Genomic DNA, 13,585 nt, shown 5'->3' with positions numbered 1-13,585 from the left:
GTTTCTGCAAACATATTTATTCCTTTCAGTAGAAGCAGACTTGGCCAGAACCTTAAAAGTTTCTTCAGGGATTTAGATGACCACATACAAACATTTCAAACCAGACCAACAGTCTCACATTTTCTCTCAAAAGCCCAAATGATACCCCCTGAGACAGAGCCGGCTACTCTGATAGTTCTTATTCTTCAAGAAAAGGCACGTAATGAAGATATTTCTTCCCATTATAGTACTTCCTGCTCGAAGGGGCACCTTTAAGTTTGTTAGGCTTAAAAATGGACTTGCCTTACATAATGGTCTCCGTGGTTTTAGTATCCTGATCGTAGGCAATGTGTTTTATTTTAAAACCATTCCTGTCAGGAAAGAGAGAAGGCAACATGCAGCAATAAAAAATCTCAGATCAGGTCAATGGGTACTCCTCAGCAGTCATTAAATGCATGGTGCTCTACCAAAAGTTATAATCTATAGTAGAGAGGAGGTGTGTCGCCCTAACTCCGGATTGACCAATTGGGTAGGACCTCCAAGGGACATGGTTTTGCTTCACTTCAAATAAAATGTAAGCTTGTGTGAAAGGAAATGGATCACTGGTGACTTAATTTTTAGTCTGTTTTTATTTTATAGCATTGTTCATCCTTCTTTTGCTCATTCACCCATTCTGTATTTCAGGTCTCAGATCTTTTCTGATTGGTGTATTTAAAGTTCCACTCCACTTAACCTTGGCACTAATTTAACTTTTCTCAATGCAAGTTATAATTCTATGTAACTATATTAAATTACCTCTTTTATTTTTATTTGAATTTTCTTTCTTCCTTCTCTCCTCTCTACTTCCTTCCTTCCTTTTTCTTTCTTTCTTCTCTCTCTCTCTCTCTCTCTCTCTTTTCCATTTTTAAAACCATGTGCCCTTTGAGGGCAGAGGCAATATCCATATTTTCACTACTATATCTCAGCATCTAGAAAAATGTCTATAGATATTTAATGAATATTTACCATCTATCAGAGATTATTTGGCATATATACATATATAATCTCCTAAATGTAGCTCTGTAAGAGTACTTACTCTTTTCTCCAGGATATATAGTCAGACTCAAGATCTTAAAAGAAAAAATATATATACATGTTTACAGTTCTGGTAAAACGTCTACAAATTTTTACTCTAGTGCATAAAGCCAGTTCAAAGGATGCATGTTATTTATATTCATGTTCATTGTCACAGTAAATGCACAGAAATAACAAGTATTAATAGCAAATCCCAGAAAAAAAAGAGATTTTCTCATTTTTTTTTATACATACCAGGGAGATTCACAGATATGTCAAAGGTAAACTGTAGTATCTCAATTTTCTAGATCTACCCATTTTGATACCTTATTTTTAAGCATCATTAACATATTAGTAGAAATTTATTTAAAACGTACTTAATGCTAAGGCTTGGAATTACAGAAACAGTCCCTGCCCTTGGGCTTAAAGACAAATAAACAAATCTTTAAAAATAAATATAGCTACTGTTATGACAAAAGTTCAACAAAAATCCTTTGGAAACATAAAGAGGAGCAACTAACTCTGCTTCTCATGAAAGAAAGATCATACACTCATATATTAATTTACTTGTAAAATACCATAAACTGTACTAGCTGGTAAGACCTATACATAGTCTTAAAGATAGATAAAAACTGTAGTCTAGAGAAGAACTGGGACTGTACACCACGGTTGTAGTATGTACTAAAACACAAAAGTACATGAGGACACTCAAGAGGAACTCTTAACTCGTATTGGAAAATCAGGAAAAGTTTCCAAAAAGGAAGCAATTTGTAATCGGAGATCACTTACTGTCCTCATTATCCGTTACATATTTTGATCACACTACTTTATTTCTATATTGTTCTTTTTGGAAGAGTCATATAATTTATTTTAAAGTATAGGTTCCTTAAAGACAGGGATTGTCTAGCATCAGGCCATGAAACTCAACTGACAGTTGTTGATTTGTTGACAGAGTAGATAGTAAAAACCCAACATGTGAAGAGTACACTTAAATTTCTTTGGTAAGTTTCAGTTGTTGGTATTTTTTAAAGGCAAGAGGCAAAATCTCAAGAAAAAAAAAAAATCCAAAGCAGTATCTGCCGATGTCCTCACCACAAATACTACAGAGAGATAAATACTGAGAAAAGAACAGAGATTTGTCCCATTCCTGAATTCCCAAGGATATGCAAGTAAATATAACTAAAATTTCCCTTTAACTTATTACGTGTTCATACATTTTATGCCACTGAATATTCACAAATCAAAGGAAGGAGAAATATGCAAGCTACACATTATTTGGTTAATTTCAACTTCTAACTGCATCTTAAATGGTGTTGCTGTTTTGGAAGTTTTTTTATACATTATGTTTCATCCTCAAACTGACTACATTCACTGTTTATACCTGTTTTAGGTGAGATTTGTGTGCTTAAAATGTATGGAATATGGCTTTGTCATTTTTATCATTTCTGACTAAGGTAAATTATTACTCAGCCAGTTTATCATAATTGATGCTATTACTGTTTGCAGAGGCCAAAATAATCTGAATTATCAGGCTTCATTACTACTCAGTGACCACATATTGAGTTCACTTTTTCCTAATCGAAATTAAAGCTGTTTTTCTTTTCTCTGTTCAAACTTAATGATATTCTAATCTCATTTGCATAAAACATTTTTCATCTGTTAAAGATACCTTAGCCAACAGATGGTGCTATATATAACATTTTTATGATAGTGTATAGTATTTAAAAATATATATTACAGCTGAGCTGCAAGTTTAATTACATTGTTAAAAGATATATATGAAAGTAAGTTTTTTGAAAATATTTGTTTCATGAAGCTTGTAAGATATAAAAAAAAAATGCAAAGTCACTGAAAAATGTTTAAGTTGAGTCAGGAGTCACCAGCTTTTCAATTATGCACGGAAACTTGTCAGAGTTTGGGACGTCCATGTTCATAAAAATGAAGCTTAACATTTGGTTTGATTTGGGAAGCCTGGGACTGATCAGCAGGCCTCCTCTGACGCCAACTCTCTCTTCTGAAAATACCTTGCTCTGAAATCTTTCTGCCTCCAATATCTTGTCTTTCTAATCCATCTATTACATGACTACCACACTGAATTTTCAAGGCCTTTTGAATTTAGCAGGGGGGAATCATCGATAATCTTCGAGCAGCTGAGTAAAGGAATCCAAGTTCCTGATCTTAGTCTTGCCTTCAACTCTTTAGTCTCAATCTACTTTTCAAGCCGTTGCTCCCCATTTGCCTGCAAAAATCTTATATAACACACTCGTATTAATCTTGTAAGGTGTCGTGGTTCACTCACAATCTGGAATGCAGAGATTGGCCAATACCTGCCTTATTCGCCACTTTTCTGTGAAGCTCTTCTGATCACAAAGTCTGTGGGTACTCTTGTCCAACTCTGAACACTCTGAACACTTACTATTACCATATTTACTTTAACTTGATCTCACACTGCTTTTTGTTATAGAATTTCTTAACAGAAATAAATCCAATCCATTATGTTTCTGGTTTATTGAGTAAACCAGAAGTCTGAAGAAGGAAGAGGTATTAACACCAACACATGAACTGATGTATTCAAAAATCATTTTCAGTTGGTTTCTTTTAGTAGCAGACTGGTAAACATCTTCATCTATCAGTGGATATTCAGTCTTGTTCTCCTGGAAAAATTCAACAAGGTACTAATTTTATCTATTCGTTATTAGATTATAAAAAAATTTTTATAGCTGGGTTTATTCTTTGATTCCTTGGACAATGTGCTGGCTAGATTACTTACTGCTTTTTTTTTAAGATTTTATTTATTTATTCATAAGAGACAGAGAGAGAGAAGCAGAGGGAGAAGCAGGCTCCCCATTGAGCAGGGAGCCCAATGCGGGACTCGATCCCAGGACCCTGGGATCATGACCTGAGCCAAAGGCAGACACTTAACTACAAGCGAGTGTTTCTGGAGTGGGAGGAGGAAGGAGGAGAAAACTCTCAGAAAATTCCAAAATCTATTTTTCTGTCATGAAGTACCACTTACAGCCACGATAAACATAAAGTATTTGTTAAATAATATACACAGCAATACACATGTTGAGAAAAACCTAAGTTTTTAAAATGGGCTTAGCTTGTAGTACCCACAGCATTTGAAAATGACTGAGTTCTCACACTTAACTTTTCAGTAGTTATTGTAAACTTGTTAACCAGTTCATCAACATTTCCATTTGCTTTGTCTCCATAAGTTCTATCTCTTTGTTGATATTCATTTTTTGTTGCATCACTGTTGTCATGCTTTTCTTTAAATCTTTAAATGTGTTTGCCTTCTGCCCTTTGAAAACATGAGTAATTGCTGATTTGCAGTATTTGTCTACAAACTCCAATATCTCGAGACAGTTAATGACACGTTCTATTGATTTTTTTTTCCCATCAGTATGAGTCACATTTTCAAATCATGTCTTTGCTTGTCTTGTAAATTTTTTGTGAAATACATGACATTTTATGTATTTACTAATTCTGGATTTTGATGTTTTCTTATAGAGTGTTGTAACTGTTTTGATTTATCTGTTTGCTTAGTAACTGAACTTCTCTGAATTAAATCCATTAAATCTGTTTTCCCCATAGTGTAAATTTTGGTCTTCATCTTTTATCATTGTTGTTTTTATTTTTATTTTTATTTTTATTTTTTTGTTGTTTTTATTTTTAAACCTAGATCCTTAGGGGTTTTTCCTGCATCTGCACATCTTGTTTTTTAATCAAAGACTGATCAGACATTGCACTCAAATACACCCATTCAGTAAGTCTTCCAGTCTCTCCTGACAGATCTCTGTGTGGCCTAGGAACATATTAAATCTTTAGGCCACTTTCACATCTCCTCTGGCTCTTATTTTTCATCATGCCCTCTCAATTCTCCTCTGCATGTACGCACAGATTTCCTTGGCCAATGATGCATGGATAGTTTGGGCTCCCTTCAGCTCTACCATGCATGAGCCCAGCCCCAGGTCTACCCAGGATTTGGAAAGAGCTCACCCAGATACCTACAGATGGCTTATCTCCTGAAACTCCTTGGAAAACTTCCTATCATTTATGTGTTTGTCCTATCGGGACGGAAACCTTAGCCTGGCAGAGCTGCTGGTCCTCCCCGTGCACTTGTCGCGAAGCTCACCACTTCAACCCACGGTCCTTCCTGCCTCCAGCAGCTACAGCAAGACTGCTGATTTTCATGGTCGGCCCCACACTGGCCCAAGGACTTTGCGAGAAGAAAAGCACCCATGCCAGTCAAGAATGTCACACGCTCCCACGGTTCTCACTCAATGCTTAGTAGTTTTCATGTGTAAACAATGTTTTTATTTAGTGTATACATGCTATCTCTTTCCCAGGCATTTAAATAGTTGCTTTTGGACCATTTTTATACAGCCTGATAATCACTTTCTGCAGAGAAAATGATTTAACCTACTTACTTCATCATAACAAAAGTGAATCGGTTCTCCTTTTCTTTTCCCTAAAGATCATTCCTATCATAGTCAGAAATGGGCGGCCTAAGAATTGAATCATTTTGTTAATTTGACCTGTAATTCTACACAATGGTGTCTTCACTACTGAGATTAAAAAACAAAACAGAACAAAACAAAACAAAAAAAAACCTGACCTATTGCATTTTGCTTCTTTGTTTAATAATTAAGGTCACTGATGTAGTTATGTATTTGGTTTAATCTCAAGTAATAGTCACCTGTTTACTTCAAAATTTACCATTTCTTTTACTGAGCTCATTTATATCATTTCTGTGAGCTTTTCTCCCTCATGAGAAATAAAATAACCCAAATCTTCTAGTTCCTTCCATTGCCATTTTTATTTTTTTTAAGATTTTATTTATTTATTCATAAGAGACAGAGAGAGAGAAGCAGAGGGAGAAGCAGGCTCCCCATTGAGCAGGGAGCCCGATGCGGGACTCGATCCCAGAACCCTGGGATCATGACCTGAGCCGAAGGCAGACACTTAACTATCTGAGCCACCCAGGTGCCCTATCGCCATTTTTAAAAAGAAGTTAAAATATGTTAGAAAGCAAATAGTAGCCCACAGTATTTTAGAAGACATTATAATTTCTTTGTCCACTGTGAGGGTTCAATTTATAGAGAGCACTTTGACTTTTCAAGGAGGAGGGGCGAAAAATATTCAGAGTATTGGTGTGTGTGTCTTTCTTTTGAAGGTAACTTATTCAAGTGTTTACATCATTTTCTTGAGACAGAAAATCATCCGGTGCTTTGGAGGTGACAATCACCACTGCTGACATTAGGCTGAGGTCTATTAAAATGGACTTCTTCAGAGTTGGATGCGCCAGACCTAATTTCCATGACTTCCCATGGCCATTCAGAGTTCTACTTACATTTTAACTTTAAATTTTGGGTCTGTGCATATTTTAAAGCTGGTTATTAATAACTGCTTCTAGTATTTTGAGGTTTTGTATGAAAAACAATTTGGTCAAATAACTCTGTTTCCATTACAATTAACTTAATGGAAAGTTTTTAAAATGACAAATTCATAAATTTCTACTTCACAGAAAAAGATTCAGAAGATAAAGAGAAAATGAGGGGGGAATTAAAGTATGTACAATAATAGTTATTGGCTTGGAATAAAATGAAAATACTTTCTTCCTTATAAGGATATGCAAGGTCAAAGAATATTTTTGCAAGCTTCCATTTTAATTTTAATGGATAGTTTATAATATATTGTAGCAAACAGTGCAAATAGCTTTCTGATTTATTTTCTGGAAATAGTAAATATATTATAGATGGAAAATTTGCCTCTTTATAGTTTGGCTAAATAGGCAGGGGGAAAAAGAACAGGCAGAGAAAAAGATATAGAAAAGTACATGAAAATAAGTATAGAACCCTATTTTTAATTGTGAAAATGTTTTCTGCAACAGACATAAAATTAATTTCACCAAAAACTTGTTCACAGTATGGTATCTGCAGCCTATTCAAACTCTGTGTGTAAACTGCACTACAAGACTGATATGTGGCTTTAAACTGACATCACATTGTAATTTTAGAGATGAGAGAGATTTTCTAGCACAACTCAGCATCTTGTCTGAAATGTTGTCAGTAGTAATCTTTTTTGTTCAATACGAATCACCTTTTACCTATTAAGCTTTGAAATTTTACCCAGGATTTTTATAAATATTTGCTCCAGAACAGAACTTTTATAGAAAATAAAATCATTGCTGGATATCCAGCAGATCAGAAGCACCCATTTCACTCATCTTAAGTTTATCTTGGTTCCTCAAGTCAGGTTTATGCGTCAACCTCAACAAATAACTGTAGAAGTTTTCTTATTAAGCTTTCATAGTGGCAATACACTCAGTTGTTTAACAGTAAATGACTCATGAGTTTACAGACACGGGAGAAAGGGATTTAATATTTTGTCAGTGCAATTATTTCTAATAAACCTTGCCCATGCTCCTTTGCACCAGTCTTGGCTTCCAGAGCCCTTTAGACAACTGGAAGTATTAAATCCACCATCAGAGGGCAAAGAGCTAGAATCAGTACAGATATTCAAAAGCATATGCCAAGACACCAAAGGCAATTCACAACAAATTGAGGAACTTTAAAAACTGGCATTACCTGGGCTCTGCCAGAAACAGCAACCCTCTTTCAAATGGGCACCTAAAATTCATTTTTAACAACGCTATGTCTACAGTGCTGAGTCAGTACTGATGTTAAGGTATTAGAATTAATCAGCATGAAATTATCAGGAACTAAATGGGAACTAGGACATTTGACCCCTGGGGCTATGATAGTGTGGACCCAGGAAGGTGTTCATGACAATGATTCAGTGATGTCCTGTCTTTAAAAGAGGCACTATACGGATGCCTGGGTGGCTCAGCCATTAAGCGTCTGCCTTCAGCTCAAGTCATGATCCCAGGGTCCTGGGATCGAGCCCAGCACCCGGCTCCGTGCTCAGTGGGGAGTCTGTTCTCCCTCTGCCCGCCGCTCCCCCTGCTTGTGCTCTCTGTCTCTCTCTCTCTCTCTCTCTGGCAAATAAATAAACAAAATCTTTAAAAGAAGACAGAGAGAAACCATTCATTAAACATACCAAAAGTAAGACTAATTAATAGGGACTTCAGTAGTGATCATGATGCATTTTTGTTACTGCTCTTTCTTTCCCAAGAGAGGGAAGAATGGTTGGAAAAAAATTTTGATGAGATTAATACTAGATACTACAGCTGTCTACAATACAGTATCTGAAAATGAAAAGATTCTTAGCTATGGCCACCTTGCCATCGACAAACTATTCCTTCCAGTGACCACAAAGAATCAACATAAAAAAGTTGAGGAAAAGACATATAAAGATCATTCTAACGTCTCAACCATTAATTTATCACTACCACCAATGCCTCTGTAATTTGCTCTGCTGTGTATTTTTGTCACTCGTAAGAGTTTGAAATAGATTTTAAAGTACAATTTTATGATCTATTAACTTCAAGTTTGAAAAAAAAAAAAAAAAGCCACGGGATGAAGTAAACCAGTATGAAATGGCATTGCCCTATAGCAAAACTTTCAGAAAGGCTTCACTTCTAGGATTGTGCTTAAAAGAATTTACTAGCAAATGCTACATGCCATATGGTAACTTTGATTTATAAAGTGCAGGTGTTTCATTCCATTCTTCTAATTATTAAATAAAAATATTTTTATGGTGAGGATTTCTCCTTGTTCTCTCCCGCCACATTTTTACCGAACTGGCCATTACCTCATCGAGCCATTTTACTTTCATATGAGTTTTAAAATACCCTCTGCAGAGATTGTCATTCAGCCCCGCTTAGAATCGGGGAGAGAAACCTAAACACAGGGTCCTCTTCAGAATACTGGTTGCATAAACTTGACTATTTGCATCCATCTATATAATCTCTACTCTCGAACAAAATATCTAACGAAAAGCCCTTTTAGCATGTTCCTCGGGCTTCCTCTCAAGAAGTGTTGGTTGTCAAAGCTTCCCTGTGACCTCTCCCCGCCCCCTTTCCCTGGGGCTCTGGTAAAAGCTGCCTCGTTTCCGGGGGAGGCTACCATCCCATTTTTCTGATGTTGGACTCAAGTGGTACATGCTTAGCTAAGCTCAATGAAAGAGCCCGTAGACGGTTTTTTTGTGTTTGGTTTTGTTTTGTTTTCTGTCAGCTGCTTGCACCAAAAGGTATACATTCTCTACTGAAATAACCATCACTTCAAGGGGGTGGTTGGTCAGAAGCCAACTGGGGACAGTGAATGAAGGGGGTTTTCAAACAGCCACCTTGAAGCTAGCCATGGAATCCTAACTTGCCACGAGCTGGAAGTGGCCCAAACCAGATGGAATTTCAGGCAGTACACAGCCTTCCAGAGCCTTGGGGCTGGGGGAAGAATACCGCCCCAAGGTTTTTTAGAGAAGATCTTGGCCAAGTCTGTATGAAGCCATATGAGGGGAATTTATTGGTTTAACAGTCAGCAGTTAGATTCAAGAAATGCAATGGGTAAGGAAAGAGAGCCCACATCACTCAGACCAGCGAGACCCAGTATTCTATACCTACAAAGCAATACCACAGTACGAGCAGCACCAGGGGATTTTATTGGGAAGAGAGTATGCGGTCTTAATTGGATCATTTCCATCTAAACAAGGAGTGTGATTTGTGGTTTTTTATCTTCACAAGAGGGTGAAATGATGCCAAACGACATTTACTGAGCACTGATGTCTCATCCATTATGCTTTATATGTTATTAAATATATTAGTATATACCTATTAGAAGACAAGAAATTGCCATACGGCCACATTTTGGCAATTTCATCTTGGTTCTGCACAATTTATTATTTCATTTAACATTCACAATAACTTTGTAAGTGTCAGCACGCCAACTACAGAGAAACCAGTCTTTGCCGACTTTCATTGAGTAGACAGTTTTAAGCCCTTGGTAAGAAGTAATCCATTTAATTATCTCAATGAACCAACGAGGTAAAAGAGAGCCAGTGTTAAGATCTACATACAGATGAGAAAGCTGATGCACAGACAAGTTAAGACAGTGCTTAAGGTTGCACAGCTAATAAGGGTGTAAACCTGGAATGTGAACCAAGTCAACATGATTCTAAAGACAATACACTAAAATGCCAAAAATCAGACACGTTTCCAGGATTGTGGAGCCATAGTACAACCTACACAGGACGGATTTTACAGATCACAATCATAAGCACTTTTCCTACGGTTCATGGCTGAATAAAATTGGCCAATGTGCAGCGAGCATTCCACAATTAGTAAGGAAGAAGAGTTTAAATTTCATCTTAGGAGAGAAACTACTATTTTTTGAACGATCATTATATAACAGGCACTGGACAAGCAACTGGTGTAACTTATAAATTCCCATCCTCCCAAGTGGAATGAATGTCCCCATTTAAGACAGGAAAACTGTGACTGAGAGGAATTATTGAAGGAGCTCATCCAAACATGCACAGCAGGTGTTCAAGCCCAGTCGATCTTATTCTAGTTTTGTGATGCAGCGTGAATAGCAGGAGGTTGAAGAGCTGTTGATATCAGGCATCTGAAATTGGTCTGATAGGGCTTGCAGAGAGCTGAGCCGGCCAAGAGAGTCTTTAGGACCCGAAGGACACCTGGGGAGCGAGGCACCCTGGTCTCCCACAAGTTAGACCTACTAGTGCTCCAAAGCCTACTCATCATGCCAAGCTCTGCAGGACTCCGAGTCACAGCCTCCATCAAGCTCCCAGTATCTCTTCTTCTGCAGGAAGCTTTGCCCCGCAGTGTCAGGATCAAAACACGGTCTCTGCAGGTCTTCTCACATGGACTGTTACCGAGAAAGTAAATAATCTAAAAATCACAAACACTGCTCTGGAGGAGGGAGGAAAGATAAGAGGCTTGACTACCCTCGCTTGCTGCCAACTAGACAGGGTGAGCTAGACAGGGTGAGCTGCAGCTGGTGCGTGGGAAACTCATCATGGCCACTCGATGTCTTGGCCAGGGCAGCAGGAAACCTGAGAGCCCAGCAAGGAGCTTCCTGGCCCATGGGTCAATCATTCTGCTGTCAGGTCAAAGCACACCAAAGTATGGCACCAGATTAGGCCCCGGTAGGGCACGTGGTCAGCTAAGAAGGACAACAGGGCTGGATCATGACCAGCAATGCTGGTAGAAGCAGTATCTCAGAATAGAATGGTCTGCAGTTTCTCTCAAGTGGAGAGAGGGGTAGCTCCCTTATTAATAATTATAATACCACAATAAGTATTAATCAGCCTCAAACAGAATTTCCATTAAATAGGTTCACTGAATAGAGTTTAATGAGGGCACAACTTACAGAAATGAGGGCAGGGTCAAGAGAACCCCAAAGTGATGTTGAGATACTAGGGGGTTAATAACAGCCAGAAAGGGGTAAGGGACCCTTGTGCTGCTAGGGATCAGCGAAAGCTCAGGGGAGCTGTGATTATACAGGGACATCACCACTTTTGTAACTGTGATGTTGAAGCTGGGAGGGAGTGGAGAAAATATTCCCCACCTTGTTCTTTCTCTTGCCCTTATTGGATGAACCAACCCAAAACCACATGGGAAATGAGGCCACGGAATGCAAACTGTGCAAATTGGCTGCTCAGGGCACAGAGGCAGAGAAAGATGGGCGCACAATGTTTCTGAGTGGGCAAACACATTAACCATCTACCTTAGTAAGTACTCCAAGCTTAGAATAGTGGTCTCCAATGCAAATATCTACAGGGGACCGACAGGTACACAAATGAGAAGACAGAACAACATGAGTCTAAAAGTAATGAACGCCACACATGTCATTTCCTTCCAGCCTTGGGGTCATATAGACCCAGAATTGTTCCAAGATCCATTTTTGGAAGTGAAGCACAAAATCAGATTATTCTGTGAACCCACTTTTAAACATTGGGAAATAATTAGGAAAATAACTAGACTTAAGGATGACCAAACACAACACATCTGTGAGAGATATTAACTCCACCTTCCAGAAGTGAAGCATAGTATGATGTAAATTCTACTGATTTTTAAACATTGGCAAATAATTGAAGAAAATCAGATCCTGGGATGACCAAACAAAAGACATCCGTGTAGGTATTCATCTCACGTGCCAAATGTGTTAGATAACTCTTTCTCCCCCGCTCATGTCTTCCAGGTTTACTTTTGCTCCAGACATTGATGAGGCAAAAAGCTCCTGTGTAGAGAACCTAATTTATGGGGTGCCTTTTTTTTCAGCAGCACTGAATAGATTTCACATTTATTACCCAGGGCTTTTCTAACCCTTCAGTGTGTTAGACTTGGAGGAATCACCCAGGACTAGAGTCTGAGGAACTGAAAATATAAGGGGGGCCAACAGTGACCAATGTGCCACACAGGCTAGTTTCTGATAGTCTCCCTTTCCCTGCTTTAGTCTGGACAATCCCAGCTCATGCACATGGTTCCTCAGAGAGTTCCAGTACAATCACCCATGGTAGCATCCAAAGGATGAGAACACATCCTTATGTTGGCCTCCCCTCTCCTCTGTTTTAATTTTCTTGAGTCCTTCACTGAGTGGGATAAAATACCAAAACAAATTATCTGCAAACAACATTTTTCTCATACTTTGCTTTCTGGGGATATTCCTACGAAGGCTGAATCATTCTGAAAATTCTGCTTTAGAAAAAAAAATCTTAAAAGGTCTCTCCAACTTTGAAAGACCTGTTATATTCACAGACTATTTAATGAGTTTTTGTGGCACCGGATCCAACTCAACCCTAATTCTAAAATATTTAAATGGGGACATTTAAGCTGAGAGAGAGGGTAGAAGGACAAGTTGTTCATTTGTGGCGAGGTATTGACCCAAGTTAGGAAATATGTTTTGTGAATAAGCATGAATTTTTGGTTACCTCCTAAGCCCTCACTCCTTAGAAAAATCAATAGGAATTTATCTTTTTTTTAAATTTTTTTATTGTTATGTTAATCACCATATATTACATCATTAGTTTTTGGTGCAGTGTTCCATGATTCACTGCCTGTTCATAACACCCAGTGCTCCATGCAGAACGTGCCCTCCTCAATACCCATCACCAGGCCAACCCATCCCCCTACCCCCCTCCCCTCTAGAACCCTCAGTTTGTCCCCCAGAGTCCATCATCTCTCATGGTTCGTCTCCCCCTCTGACATACTCCCCTTTTCTTCCTCTCCTGTTATCTTCTTCTTTTTCTTTTTTCTTAAAATATGTTGCGTTATTTGTTTCAGAAGTACAGATCTGTGATTCAACAGTCTTGCACAATTCACAGCGCTCACCATAGCACATACCCTCCCCAATGTCTATCACCCAGCCACCCCATCCCACCCACCCCCACCACTCAGTTTGTTTCCTGAGATTAAGAATTCCTCATATCAGTGAGGTCATATGATACATGTCTTTCTCTGATTGACTTATTTCACTCAGCATAACACCCTCCAGTTCCATCCACGTCGTTGCAAATGGCAAGATCTCATTCCTTTTGATGGCTGCATAATATTCCATTGTGTATATATACCACTTCTTTATCCGTTCATCTGTCGATGGGCATCTTGGCTCTTTCCACAGTTTGGCTATTG

General features: G+C 38.3%; 1 long non-coding RNA gene across 1 annotated transcript in view; it reads right to left on the bottom strand.

Moving 5' to 3' along the window:
• Positions 1-3,559: 3,559 nt before the first annotated feature.
• The window catches only part of LOC141370264 (uncharacterized), a 66,611-nt gene continuing 56,585 nt past the window's right edge, over positions 3,560-13,585 (bottom strand). Inside the window, exon 4 of the long non-coding RNA XR_012374164.1 lies at positions 3,560-3,686. This is a non-coding gene — a long non-coding RNA (uncharacterized lncRNA). The remainder of the gene's footprint in view (positions 3,687-13,585) is intronic.

Source organism: Callorhinus ursinus, unplaced genomic scaffold (genome assembly GCF_003265705.2).
Source record: "Callorhinus ursinus isolate GAN/ISIS: 27379988/994484 unplaced genomic scaffold, GSC_fseal_2.0 scaffold30, whole genome shotgun sequence".
NCBI classification, from domain to species: Eukaryota; Metazoa; Chordata; class Mammalia; order Carnivora; family Otariidae; genus Callorhinus; species Callorhinus ursinus.
The sequence above is the reverse complement of the archived record's forward strand: the minus strand, read 5'-3'. Positions and strand labels throughout refer to the sequence as shown.